The sequence below is a fragment of the Meles meles genome, chromosome 4, assembly GCF_922984935.1.
Source record: "Meles meles chromosome 4, mMelMel3.1 paternal haplotype, whole genome shotgun sequence".
NCBI classification, from domain to species: domain Eukaryota; kingdom Metazoa; phylum Chordata; class Mammalia; order Carnivora; family Mustelidae; genus Meles; species Meles meles.
The window spans coordinates 36618844-36633357 of NC_060069.1; the positions used below are offsets into that span (position 1 = coordinate 36618844).

Genomic DNA, 14514 nt, shown 5'->3' on the forward strand with positions numbered 1-14514 from the left:
TGTCTCCTAACTGAACCCTGGCTGATATAAGTAGTACTTAGTTTCTAACTCTATATATTTACTTCTTCATGGTAGTAATTTAACGCACTGAAATCGATTTCAACCACACAAGATGTATATCCTAAGGGATAATTAGCTTAAAAATCTATCCAATTAAAAAGTTAAATATCTCCCCAATTAGGGTTATCATCTACCAAAGGAAATATTTTCAAACTGAATTAAAAAAATTAACACCATCCTAATAAAAAAAGAACACTATAAAGATTTCCAAAGGTATGTAAGAAGGTCCTCATCCTAAAAAAAACAAACAAAAACCTTTGAAGATCATCTTTTTGAGTTTTAACAGTATAAGAGATGGACCACAGAACAACGTAACAAAGTTGTAAGACAAGAAAAAACTACAAATTAAAAGCAGTGACAATAAACTAAGAGAGGCATGAATGCATGCTTGCCATAGGAAATTAATTTACAATAGTAAACAAATTAGTTATTCCCTAAATATTATAGAAAATCCAATAACAATAAAACCCCTGACTCCATTCCCAAGATCAGAAATAATAATGGATTAACTGAAAATAAATAGCTTAAGTAAAGAAATAGAAAATAAGATACCTAACCATATTATCTTAACATCTTATACTACATTCATTTATCAAACTCTTATATGGGTGTTTTTGTTTTTGTTTTTTTTAATTTGACAGACAGAGATCACAAGTAGGCAGAGAGGCAGGCAGAGAGAGAGGAGGAAGCAGGCTCCCTGCTGAGCAGAGAGCCCGAGGTGGGTCTCGATCCCAGGACCCTGAGATCATGACCTGAGCTGAAGGCAGAGGCTTTAACCCACTGATCCACCCAGGCACCCTCTTTTTTTTTTTTTTTTTTTTTTTTTTTTTTTTTTTTAAGTTTCTGTTTTGTTGTGTAATCTCTACACCCAGAGTGGGGCTTAAACCCAAGACCCCAAGATCGACAGCAGCTCTCTTTTCTGACTGAGCTGGCCAAGCACCACTGAGTTTTTTTTGACAATGGGTTCCCTGACAGGAAAGCAGAAGCCTATATTTTTATAATTTCTTCCCAATCTTTGCAGTTGTCTTGCCCAGCCCAGGCCACTGAACAGAAATTTCTTTAGGGACTTGTCCTTATCAAGTAGTTCTTAAACATTCAACACAGTACAGCTTTCTTTACACATTCATTAACTATAGTCTGTTCACTTATATACCACTTCTTGCAAATAACTTTGTTACAGTAACAAGTGGAACCACTAGGCAAGCTTTGAGGAGGAGGCCATTGGTGGAGGAGACATGTCCAAATGTACCAGAGCAAAGCCAATTGACAACATCAGTGTGCTCAAACGTGGAAGACAGAAAATTTTACAGAGGAATGGGAAAGTGAAGGGGAGATCAATATGAAGAGTTATTACAGCTTACAGGTAGTTTACAAATGGTATCAAATGCAAACTAGAATGTTAACTCCAACACATTAACCCACCAGCCACAACACAATGTCAAACACCTTCAAGGGAATGCAGAGCATCTTCAAGGGAATAAAGCCACAATAATGTGCAATTGACTAAGAACATGCATAGGAAAGCCTAACTTTAAAAGTCACAATTCACTTTGATCATAATGCCTTAGTTTTATTATCCAGTGAGTTATGTCTTATAAGTAGGGATAAATAACCAAGGGGGAGGGTAGGTAGAGTAGAAATTAAATGACTTTTAAAAGTCCTGCAGAAGCTGCAGAGAAAAAAAGGCTACAAATATACTACATGCAGCCTTATCACCAGTTCAGATGCGACAATTAAGTCTCTAAACCTGGACACGGGCATTACCAAATTTCACAAGAACTTGCATGGTTTTAAATAGTTGACCCCAATCTACCTCACTGTTACCTTCGAGAATCATTTCGTATAAGCAGAACTGCTGCTAATGGGAGCATACTGGGTATGTGAATAGTGTAAAGATAGGACATGCTGAGGTTGGCCCTGCTTATCTATTATACATACTACAAGTAAACCTTTTTACAATCCTAGTTTGCCTAACATTTCCCCTCCCCTTGGTTTTGATTTTGTGGCCAAGAAAAGTAGAAAAAGGGTCTCTGCACAGGGAATAATCTGCTGAATAAACTGTTCATTCTCACAAGTATTATTCCATTTTCTGATACAGCTTTAAAGTTCACCTAAGAAATACTATAAAATACTTTAAGTACCAGGAAGGAGAATGAATCCCATAGGCAGAGAGTCAAAACGATGGGCTCTAACGTTAAATACTACTGCAAGAAAAGGACAGTGAGTGCATATACAAAGCGGTGATGTATTTAAAAAAGTAAGTTTGAGAGCAGAAGCACAAGTAGAGGCTACAGGGCTGAAGGGATGAGCAATGCTGGCTTCCAACTTGACTAAAGCTCTTTTAAATATAACTGGGTTAACTATCACACTAGAAGATATTAATGGGCAAAAACACAACAGAACAGCTTTGTTCCATTGCCTAACTACTCTAAAACAGAGGTCAGTAAATTTTTTCTATAATGGGCCAAACAGTATTTCAGACTTGTAGGCCATATGGTTTCCACTGCAATTATTCAACTCTGCCACTGTAGCGTGAAAGCAGCCACAGACAACATGTAAATGAATGAGCAAGGCTGTATTCCAATAAAGCTCTATTTATGGACACTAAAATTTGAATTCATATAGTTTTCACATGTCATACAGTATTATTCTTCTTCTGAATATTTTTAATCATTTAAAAATATAAAAAAACATTCTAAGCTCATGCATAAAACAGACAGTTGGCTGCATGTGACCCATGGCCCAGTTTGCTGATCCCTGCTCTAGAACGCACCCTAAACTAGTATTCACTTGGATGGGGGCCGGGAGTGGGGGTGGGGTGATTGAGATTAGAGGCTTCTGGCATTTATGAGATAGCATGGTTTCTAGTATGCTAGACTGACTAGGGTAGGCATTCTCAGAAATTCCAAAATATTACTGAAAGGTTTAAGTATAAAGAGAAAATTCATTCTACTAAGTCCTTAACAACTAATAAGTATCAGATACAAAGGTGAATGAGACAATGGGTAAAGCAGTATGTTTCAGATATAGGAACAAGGAGAACAAGTCTTAGAGCTGGAAAGGAGCAGGTTCTTATTATGCTACAATGAAGAGACTAGCCTAAAGAGAAAAATAAATGATAAACATTACGGGGTTATTATGGCTTAAATCCCAATAAAATTCATATAAAACCCATAATTCTTATTTATTTTCTTTATTAACATATAATGTATTATTTGCCCCAGGGGTACAGTTCTGTGAATCATCAGGCTTACACATTTCACAGCACTCACCATAGCACATACTCCCCTCAATGTCCATCACCCAACCACCCTTTCCCTACCCCCCCACCCCTCAGCAACCCTCATTTGTTTTGTGAGATTAAGAATCTCTTATGGTTTGTCTCCCTCCCAATCCCACCTTGTTTCATTTTTTCCTTCCCTACCCCCAAACACCCCGTCCTGCCTCTCAAATTCCTCCTATCAGGGAGGTCATATGATAATTGTCTTTCTCTGATTAACTTATTTCGCTCAGCATAATATTCTCTAGTTCCATCCACGTTGTTGCAAATGGCAAGATTTCATTTCTTTTGATGGCTGCATAGTATTCCATTGTGTATATATACCACATCTTCTTTATCCATTCATCTGTTGATGGACATCTAGGTTCTTTCCATAGTTTGGCTATTGTGGACATTGCTGCTATAAACATTCAGGTGCACGTGCCCCTTCGGATCACTACATTTATATCTTTAGGGTAAATACCCAGTAGTGCAATTGCTGGGTCGTAGGGTAGCTCTATTTTCAACTTTTTGAGGAACCTCCCTGCTGTTTTCCAGAGTGGCTGTACCAGCTTGCATTCCCACCAACAGTGTAGGAGGGTTAAACCCCGTAATTTTAAAAAAGAGTTAACCAATGAGAGCATTACCAGTGCTTCTGAAGAGTGCTACCAAGAAACAGAGACAGTTTAAAGTAAGAGCCTTCTCTCAAGTAGGGCTAAAAAAGATATGCACAGTGGCAACACAAGATTTTTTTTTTTAAAGATTTTATTTATTTATTTGATAGAGATTGCAACTAGTCAGAGAGGCAGGCAGGGAGAGAGAGGAGGAAGCAGGCTCCCTGCTGAGTAGAGAGCCGATGTGGGGCTCGATCCCAGGACCCTGGGATCATGACCTGAGCTGAAGGCAGAGGCTTTAACCCACTGAGCAACCCAGGCGCCCGCAACACAAGATTTTTATGCAAAAGAAGGAAATATTTCAGGAGGCAGAACCCAGAGTTCAGTGCAGAACCAAGAACAGAGGAAAACACTGGTTTAGAGAAGCACACCCAAAGAGAGAACGAAACCTTCATCAAAGAAACATTTACCATCCCTGAAGTAAGGGGACCTGACAACAGGTTCCTGTTGGATTTGAAAACTGCTATGTCAGTGAATGTTCCTCCCTTTCTTTTTTTTTTATTTTTAAAAAATGATTTTATCCATTTGTCAATATATTTATTTATTTGTCACAGAGAGAGCACAAGTCGGGGAGTGGCAGGTAGAGGGAAAAGCAGGCTGCCCACTGAGCAAGGAGCCTGATGCGGGACTCAATCCCAGGACCCTGGGATCATGACGCGAGTTGGAGGCATTCACTTAACCCACTGAGCCATCACACATCCTTAAAAAAAAAAAAAAATTATTTACTTATTTGAGAGAGAGAGATAGACAGAGGGCGAGCGAGCTCTGGTGCAGGGGACAGGCAGAAGGAGAGGGAGAAGCAGGCTCCCTATAGGGAGCCTGACGAAGGAATCTGGGATCATGACCTGAGCCAACGCTTAATCAACTGAACCACCCAGGCACCCCTATTCCTCCCCTTCTTGAATGGAATGTCTATTATGGATACTCTGTCCTGATACCACCATTGTATACTGAGCATTTGGGGTGCAAGTAAGATATCTTTTTAGTTCATTAGCCTCTGGATGGAGAGCAGGCACACCAGAGAACTCTTGCATGTGACCTAATGCAGACTACAAGATCATGGACTTTGAACCTGATGCTATAAGTGAGTGGAAACTTCTGAGAAATGTCTGTGAGTGTATCTTCTGTGTGAAAGGCATGTGAATTTTGTGGTCAGAGGACAAACTGCAATAGGTTGTTTAGAAGGATAGCTGTAACAAATCCTCACATTCTTCAATGCTGCTTTCAAAATGTGACTTTGCAACTCTTCCCATCCAAGAGTGGATTCCCCAGCCAACAGGTGGGGAGGAGTAACCTGAAATTCTTGAGTTGAGACAAGACCTAGGAAAGGCTGGAGGGGTCCCTGATTCCCCAGTTTTGAACAGGATTAATATCTGAAGAAAAGCTTCTACAATCCCCAGTTTAGGCCTGAAGAACTCCCTTCGAACAATGAGTTCACAATGTTCAAATACACAAGGCAAACCATTATGAACTAAGAGTCACAGGTAACAAATAACAGATTTAGCACTATAGATATTGTCTAGTTATAGACTACAAAACATACATGAATATAACATTTAAAGAAATAAAACAGACAGAATTACAAAGATACCAATCAACAAAAGACATTAGGAACAAACATGAATTTGTTCCTACCAGCTATTAAGATTTATAAAGCTTATTATGACAGTTTGGTTTTAGTGCAGGAACAGATCAATTAATCAAATGAACAAAATAGAGACTTCAAAAAATGGCCCACAAATATTATGAAACTTTGATACATGATAAAGAAGTGATTCAGATCAATGCTGAAAGTAGAAACTATGAAAATAATGTCATAAAATTCAACAAAATGCTGAGATAATGGTTTATCAAGAAAAAAGGCATTTCCTTACTAAATATTAAAACTTACAGTAGACATTTTTATTCCCTTGGGAGACGGTAGTTATCCAAATTCAAATAAAACATTCAAGCACATACTCCAAAAACTAGAGACCAAAAAGAAGAGCAAATAAAATTACCCACAGCACATACTTACAACTAAGAGAAGACTAATAACACTTCAAACTTCAGTTTACAAGTAAATAGGGAAATATGAACATCCAAGGCCAGCAATGTCAACTACAAAGTCCTCACAGAGAGAAAAATCAGAGGAAACTGTATGGAGGACGAAGATCCTGGTAGTGGTGGAATGCAGACCTCTACTAAAATTCCCCCCAAGACTCCCAGGTAAGTAGCACTTAGAAAGGAGAACTATCCCTTTGAAGCCTGGTGGATAAAGGAAAGGGAGAAAGAGAAAATGAGGGCTCTACTGTAATAAGATGCCACGGCAGAATTAGAAGCAGAAAGCCCCCCAGGTATCATTAGGTAAAGAAGCTGCCATTTCACTACACCAACAGAAGAGGGCATTCTTGAATGGTAAAAAACAAAAAATTCTTCCTGGCCTCAAAGAATCACTTGTAAAAAAATTCTTAGAATAGGGGCGCCTGTGGCTCAGTGGGTTAAAGCCTCTGCCTTCGGCTCAGGTCATGATCTCAGAGTCCTGGGATCGAGCCCCGCATGGGGCTCTCCGCTCAGTGGGGAGCCTGCTTCCCTTCCTCTCTCTCTCTGCCTGCCTCTCTGCCTACTTGTGATCTCTGTCAAATAAATAAAGTCTTAAAAAAAAAATTCTTAGGATTAAAAAAAGAAAAAAATTCTTAGGATGCTTCAGGAAATTTGAATATAGAATGGAAGAGCTTGAAAGGACGTTGAGCATATAGTATAAAAATTTACAAAAACTAGGGACACCTGGGTGGTTCAGTCAGTTAAGCGTCTGCCTTTGGCTCTAGTCATGATCTTAGAGTCCTAGGATTCTCCCTCTTCCCTCTGTCTGCCTCTCTCCTGCTTGTGCTCTCTTCTCTCTGACAAGTAAATAAATAAAATCTTAAAAAAAAAAAAAAGAATTTACAAAAAATACAAGGGCCAGAAGGAACAAGTTAAATAATATCACAAAGAAATCAGACAAATCCAGAACCCAGACCATCTAAGACAACTGGCCTAGACTCTTCAAAAAATGTATCAATGTTACGGGTATAAAAGTTGGTAATGTGATTGTTTTATACACAATATTATGGAACCTTCTTGCATATGATAATGATATTATGGATAGAATGCAGCATACCTTAAAGTCTTAGGAGGAGCTTATTAAATATTAATGGCTGGAGTGTCATAACGTCTATAACTTACTTTCCAATTGCTGAGATAAAAAAAGAATGTGTGTGGGAATGTATTTATACAGAGAGTTAAAACAAATATGGCAAACACTAGTTATTCAATCTAGGTGATGAGTGTTCACTGCATTGTCAACTTGGTTATATCTCAAAATTTTTCTTAATAAGAAGTCTGGGAAACCATGCACTATAAAACTAAAGTAGGTACAGAGATACAGATCTGGAAAATAAGAAAAGAAACTACAGAAAAGAACTGAAATACGTATGACAGTATTCATTAAACGAAGTAAAGAATGTTTTCTTTAACTGCACGGACATTAATTTGCCATGCATTAAGAACATAAATTAAAAGGATATATTGTTACTTTATATAAAAATAAACTCCAGATATTGAACAAATTAAATGTAAAATAATGTTTTTGAATACATTGAAAAACATGTGCATAGCCTTGGGACTGGACAATAGTCCTTTTTATTCAGGATAGGAAATTTGGAAGTCATAATGAACAGAACAGATATGTTACCTACCACAACAAAAACTTTTAAGATTTGATGTAAAATGCCACTGAGGAAATATTTATGACTTTTTAACAAAAGAATAAAAGATCCGAATATTTAAAAGACTGTAACAGACTGATGAGAAGATAAAACAGCCCAATTAAAAGATGGGCAAGTAACAACAACATGTAATTTGCAGAAAAGGATATGCTAACTTCATTAAAGAGTTTAAATCTCTGATCCTCAATAGAATAAACACTCCAGGAAGGCAGGATCTTTTTTTTTTTTTTTTGGTTCACTGACGTTTCCATAGGTTACAAAAGCAGGAACATGCTAAAAGCTTTCAGAAAACATTTGCTAGCTTTTGGTCAGATGGATAGGTGGATGGAAAAGTGCAAATTAAAACCAAAAAAGCACAATTCTTCACCTATCAAAATGACAATAATTAACAAGACTGTTACATTCAATGCTGGAAAAGGGAAAATAATGTCTTGATTAAAAACACACCCAATCTTTAATTGAACACTGGGAGGAATCTATTCCACAGATTAGAAGCACCAGAATTCCAAGTATAATAAATACATGGAGATCAGCATTCTTCGTAATGGCATAAAGTTGTAGACAACATGAATGACCCTGACTTGTGAACAGTTTATTACATCATGGTATATCAATAATGTGGGATACTATATGGCTAACAAAAGGATGTGAGAGCTGCCATTATTGATGTTGAAGAATGAATGTTCTGTGAAAAAAAGGAAGCTGCAAAGTGTTTTACTAGTGTGTTTAGTATGGGCAAACATAAAATCTAATCTGAGTACCTACATAAATGAACATGGAGTAAAATGTGGAAGGATACATATCAAACTTAGCACCAGTTACCGCAGAGCAACAGGATTAGAGAGGCAAGATACTATTAGATTAAACCTGTTCAATTACTTGAATCTTCCCACTTTGAAACTAAAGTTAAAATATACAGCACCAGGGATGCCTGGGTGGCATAGGCAGCTGACGGTCTGACTCTTGATTTGGGCTCAGGTCACGATCTCAGGGTCCTGGGATTGAGCCCTGTGTTGGCCTCTGCAATCAGTGGGGAGTCCACTTGAGAATTTCTCTCCCTGTCCTTCTGCCCCCCTCCACCCCAATCTCTCTCAAATAAATAAATAAATCTTAAAAAAAAAAAAAGGACAGCACCAGGGCTTCTTATGATGGATAGTAAAAGATGTGGCATTCATTATAATTTAACAGAGAAAGGCTACTATCCAATCCCTAATTTCTAAATGTCAGTAATAGTTTTTTGATATATAGGATAAAAATATGTATCACATGCAGTACTGGATAGGAGATGACCCAGAGATGATAGAAGAAAAAGCCTCTGGCCAAGCACTGGGTTCTTGTTTCATCTCTGTTTGTAACTTTCTTATCTTGGATACATCATTTAACTCTCCAAGGCTCAGTCTCTTCACCTGAATTGGGGCCAGATAATCTTTAAGATTAAAGGGCTAAACCATTCTGGTTTAGTATCTTTCCTTACATTAGGAGAAGAAAGAAGAAAACAAACACAACAAAATGCACAAACAGAAGTTATTTGGTTTTATATAAAGTTCAAAAGCAAGAAATTGAGGTTTATCAGCTAAAAATTTGATTTCCAAGATTAAACACTAAATTATCTGAGATTTCTTTTATTAAATATACACTGATTCTCAAGATCTTTACTTTTTTTATTATTATTTTTTAAGATTTTATTTATTTATTTGACAGAGAGAGATGGGGAAGCAGGCTCCCTGCTGATGCGGGGCTTGATCCCGGGACCCTGAGATCATGACCCGAGCCGAAGGCAGAGGCCCTAACCCACTGAGCCACCCAGCTGCCCCTGATCTTTACTTTTTTAAAAAAGATTTTATTTATGTATTTGAGAAATGCGTGCACAAGCAGGGGGAGGGGCAGAGGGAGAGGAAGAAGCAGACGCCCTGCTGATCATGATCTGAGCCATAGGCACATGCTTAACTGACTGACCCATCCAGGTGCCCTTTATTTCTTTTAAAGAAAAAAAAAATCAACTTTGTTGTTTGCATGAGGGGAAAAAAATGTGAATGATTAGCATGGAAAATAGATATTTGGACATTCTTAATAAAACCTTAGATCAGACATAAATGAAGTAATACAAATATATCAAGAAGATGACTAAGTACTCCTGGATTTGAAAACACAGTAGTTACTTAAATTACACAGTACTAAGTAACTACACAGTAGTTACTTAGAATTAAAACTATTTTTTTTAAAGATTTTATTTATTTGTGAGAGAGAGAGAGAGAGAGAGCACAGGCAGAGTGGCAGGCAGAGGCAGAGGGAGTAGCAGGCTCCCTGCCGAGCAAGGAGCCCGATGTGGGACTCGATCCCACTGGAATCATGACTGAGCCGAAGGCAGCCGCCCAACCAACTGAGCCACCCAGGCGTCCCGAATTAAAACTATTTTAAAGCAGTCTTTTACATTAGATGAAAACCATAGAGAGAAAAAACTGTCTACCTGAATGAATGAGCAAGTGAGGGAGAACAACAGGACTCTGAAAACTAATCATTTAGCCAACGACGTGTCTCCATGATTACATGTAAGCCTCAGTAAAAAACTGGCCTCAAAAATTACAAATAATAACAATTATATTACCATCTAATTTAATCTCTGTATTTGAAAAAGAATAGCAGTCAAAGTTATTGGTACAGGAGGGTGATTTCAACAAGAAAATACTAAAAAGCATTTCTACTTAAAACAACAAAACTTCAAGTTGCTTTATTTTCAAATGTTCTATTTTACTAAGAATCATACTAATTGAGCTTTAAGATGGATTTATGGATGTTGAAAGGTAGTGATCATTACTGTAGATTATAATCTCAGACCTAAAGATCTAGAAGAATACTTATTTACTCGGTGAGATTAGAGTGCATAGCATTATAGCCAAGTACTTTCTGTGCTTACTGCACTTCTTAGATGCATGACCCTGTGCAAGTTAACTTCTCCAAACTTTAGTTTGCTCATCAATAAAATTAGGATAATAAAGTACCTAACTGTAGGGGTTTTGATTTAAATGAGAGAATATATGTGAGAACACTCAAACATTTAAAAAAAATTATTACCTCAAATACTCTAGAGATAGAAATATATATTTTTATTCATTGGAGACAGAGATGGGGGGCTGGAGGGAAGAGAGAGCCCACAAGCAGGGGAGAGGAGCAGGAGAGAGAGGGAGAAGCAGGCAGGCCCGATGCAGGGCTCAATCCCAGGACCCCAAGATCATGATCTGAGCTGAAGGCAGACACTCAACCATCTGAGCCACCCAGGTGCCCTAGAGATACAAATATTTTAAGCAAACATGTACCTTCAGCAATTATATTCTAGACCATTAAGCCAAAAGAAAAGAAAACGTGTTTACTTAATTCCTATTATGAAGTTATAAATGTTATCAGAAAATAACTGTTTAAGGAAATTCATTTTATCCTTATTTTTTTTTAATTTTTTTTTTTTTTGAAGATTTTATTTATTTATTTGACAGAGAGAGATCACAAGTAGGCAGAGAGGCAGGCAGAGAGAGAGGAGGAAGCAGGCTCCCTGCGGAGCAGAGAGCCCGATGCGGGGCTCGATCCCAGGACCCTGAGATCATGACCTGAGCCGAAGGCAGCGGCTTAATCCACTGAGCCACCCAGGCGCCCCCATTTTATCCTTATTCTAATTAGTAAAGCACAAAGGTAACACTTTTGACACCAACATAATATGGATTTTTATGGCAATAATGTATCGGTATGAAGTAACCCACAATCCTTTTTTTGATCCTCCCTGACTTAAAGGCCAAACAATTACCATGTAAGAACAGGTTGGTACAGGGAGGCAAAGAACAACGAAAAACTAACACTAAAGATTAAACACAGGTCCTACTGCCTTTAATTAACTGGATAGGATACTTTGCTAAAACTAGCATGCATCTCTTTAATCTTAACATATATCTCTGGGAGAAGTAAATTAAACTCCTAAACTACAAAAGTAGATTCAGTTAGGATTCCAAATAAGTTTACTTTATTTTTATTTTGGTAACCTTACCTGAAAATGTATTTGCTAAACTCAGTGGACTGCGATGGGCTTCAATGAATATATACATACCACCTCCCTATCTACCATATTACTTTAATAAGGAACTACTCATACTTATCTGTATATTATATACCTAGGAGTAGCAAATGAAATGCCTCGACTGAATCCCCATTATTTCAGAAGCAGAATAATTAGTTATACAGAAAGACAGGGCAACCTAACCTTCAAGTATTTCAAAGTATCAGGTTAACAAATAATTCATCTTCTTTGCTTAAGTTACAAAGAGGCAGATTTTCATGCAATATAAAATAGAATTAATTTATTCAGAACTGAATTTGGCTTATAACCTTCTTGGAGGACACTATGCCAAACTGAAAGAATAACTGTATCTTTTATTCAGTAAGCTTGAGAAATTTATTCCAAGGAAATGACTGGAGGAGATGTGCGAAAAGATATACGTAAAAGGATAATGGAATTGTTTATAACTGCAAAAAATACTGAAAGCAACCTAGATATTATTTGGCTATGAATAGTTTTCAATTAATAACTTAAGATAATGAGAAAATGCTCCAGGTAAAATACTAGTAAGAGAAAAGGTATACAAAACGATTGAATGGTGCCAATTCTGTCCTCCTAAGAAAACATGTCTGTTTAAAAATTATTGGAAAAGCAATTATGAAAGCAATAAGAATTACTCATAATTTATCAGTTGATTATACCCACACGTAGTGGTACTGTAGATAGTTTCTGTTCCAAATTTTAATTCATGCACACACATTATTTTAATCATATGTTTAATAGTCATCTATCAGGAATATAATAAAAGGGACTGCTATGTTTGAATAGTAAATTGAACTATATGCCAATGTTCCTTCTCCAAGATTCTAAGACTTCAAGAAAACTTTCTGTAACTAATTTAAAAATCAATAAGCCCGTGCCAAGAACAGAAAATCTACAGTTAAATTTTTAAAGGACTGAGAGCCAAGAAGGGCATTAATATCTGAAACAGTATCAATAGCCTCTGGCCTGCAGCTCTTTTCTTAGATAGAAAAACAGGTAGTGAACCTAAACGAGTTGTGGCAAACAAAAGCAAAACCCAAAAAATTGCAGAATGAATCTGCAATTGTTAAAAGAAGAAGGATGAGGGAGAGGATGAGGAGGAGAAGGAAGAAGGAATGAAGGCCTCACCCTTATTTTTTTTTCCAAAAGAGCTGCTGCTTAGATGGATGATACAATCTGTATTTGTGATTAATGCCTACGATCACAAAAGCTACCTAGCATTTTCATATCTCGTAGGACAACAAACCAGAGAAGGTGAGGTGCCATAAAGAAAATCTTTCTTTAAAAAGAATATCAGATTTTATCAATTCAATTAACATCAAAATTAAGTGAGCTGTGGTAGATAAACTATAATCTCAATTTTCATCTAAGAAAGGGGAAAAAACATGAAATACAGAGCTAATACACACCAATGGCTCAGATTTACAAAAATATTATATATTATCACCATGTATTTCAAATATTAATTCATTTTAAGTCAACTAAGACGTTTCATGAAATAAATATCATATATATCAGAAATCTCGAATTCAAAAATCAAGACAAAAAAATTCCCCTTGCAGTAATTCAAGGTAGCCATTTGTTACAAAAGAAAGAAACCATAGACTATCATACTTTTTTTTTTACCAGAGATAAGAATGAATAGAAAATACCATGTAATAGGATATGATAACTAACATTTGGATAAGAATATATTCCTATAACTGCAAAACAAAAAGAAGATACCAAAATGTGAATTACTCAAAATATCCAGATAAATCAGTGAGGCATTTCTATTTCACAATATTTACCTATTTTTATGTATATGAGTGTATGTAAATATTTGTATATGTTTACATATAGATATGTAAGTGTGTGTATATATCATACCATCTTTCTTGAGAGTTATATGGCACATAAAAGATAGTGAAAATGAAATATTTATGGTATTTTCCCTGCATTTCGAATACATATGACTTGAAATTAATGTTCAGTGGTATAGAAAGATCAAGAGAACACAACTTACAGGACCTGGTCAAAATATACAGTTTATTTTTCTTTCCTTTATGCTTTTAATAAAAGAGATATAGATAAAAAGAGGAAAAGCAAAAATTCTGAAGACGATTTTCCTACCCATTATAAACAAGGAAAAATCTGTTTTCCCAAGTTACAACTAAAACACACCCAACACAGACACGAAAGGAAGAGAGAAAGAAAAAGAGAAAGAAGCTAATGTCCTTTTAGCATTAAATACCTCCTTATTCTAATAGGATTTATTTTATCAGAAAGACCTGCAGAAACTAGCACCTGAAAAGTACTCATGGCTTTCTTATCAGAATATGAAAAAAACCCATAAAATTTTTTTAAAAGATTAACAATATGCTAGAAGCAGTTCTAATGTGATCAAAGAATGTACTATGTGTTGTATAACTTCACAACAACTGTTTTTTCTTATTTATTATTATCTAATTCAGAAACCATTTTTAAGGCAATTTTACTTGACCACCACCCATTTCCCATTGTGACAAATGATTCAATATCCAGTATCTTCAACCATTTTTTTCAACACTGAAGTATTCAAGACTCACTACTAGATGAATTTATAGAAATGTTACATAAATCAGTATTTCTTTAACAACTATAGCACCTGAAAATCAATAGCCAAATTCTGAAAAACCTGCTCGGTCCTTAAAAACAAAAACAACTCCCCCCCCC

At 36.4% G+C, this 14514-nt stretch overlaps 1 protein-coding gene across 29 annotated transcripts in view; it reads right to left on the reverse strand.

Annotated features, from left to right (window-relative positions):
- CLASP2 (cytoplasmic linker associated protein 2) overlaps positions 1-14514 on the reverse strand; it is a 192800-nt gene that overhangs the window by 116238 nt on the left and 62048 nt on the right. The window lies entirely within an intron of this gene.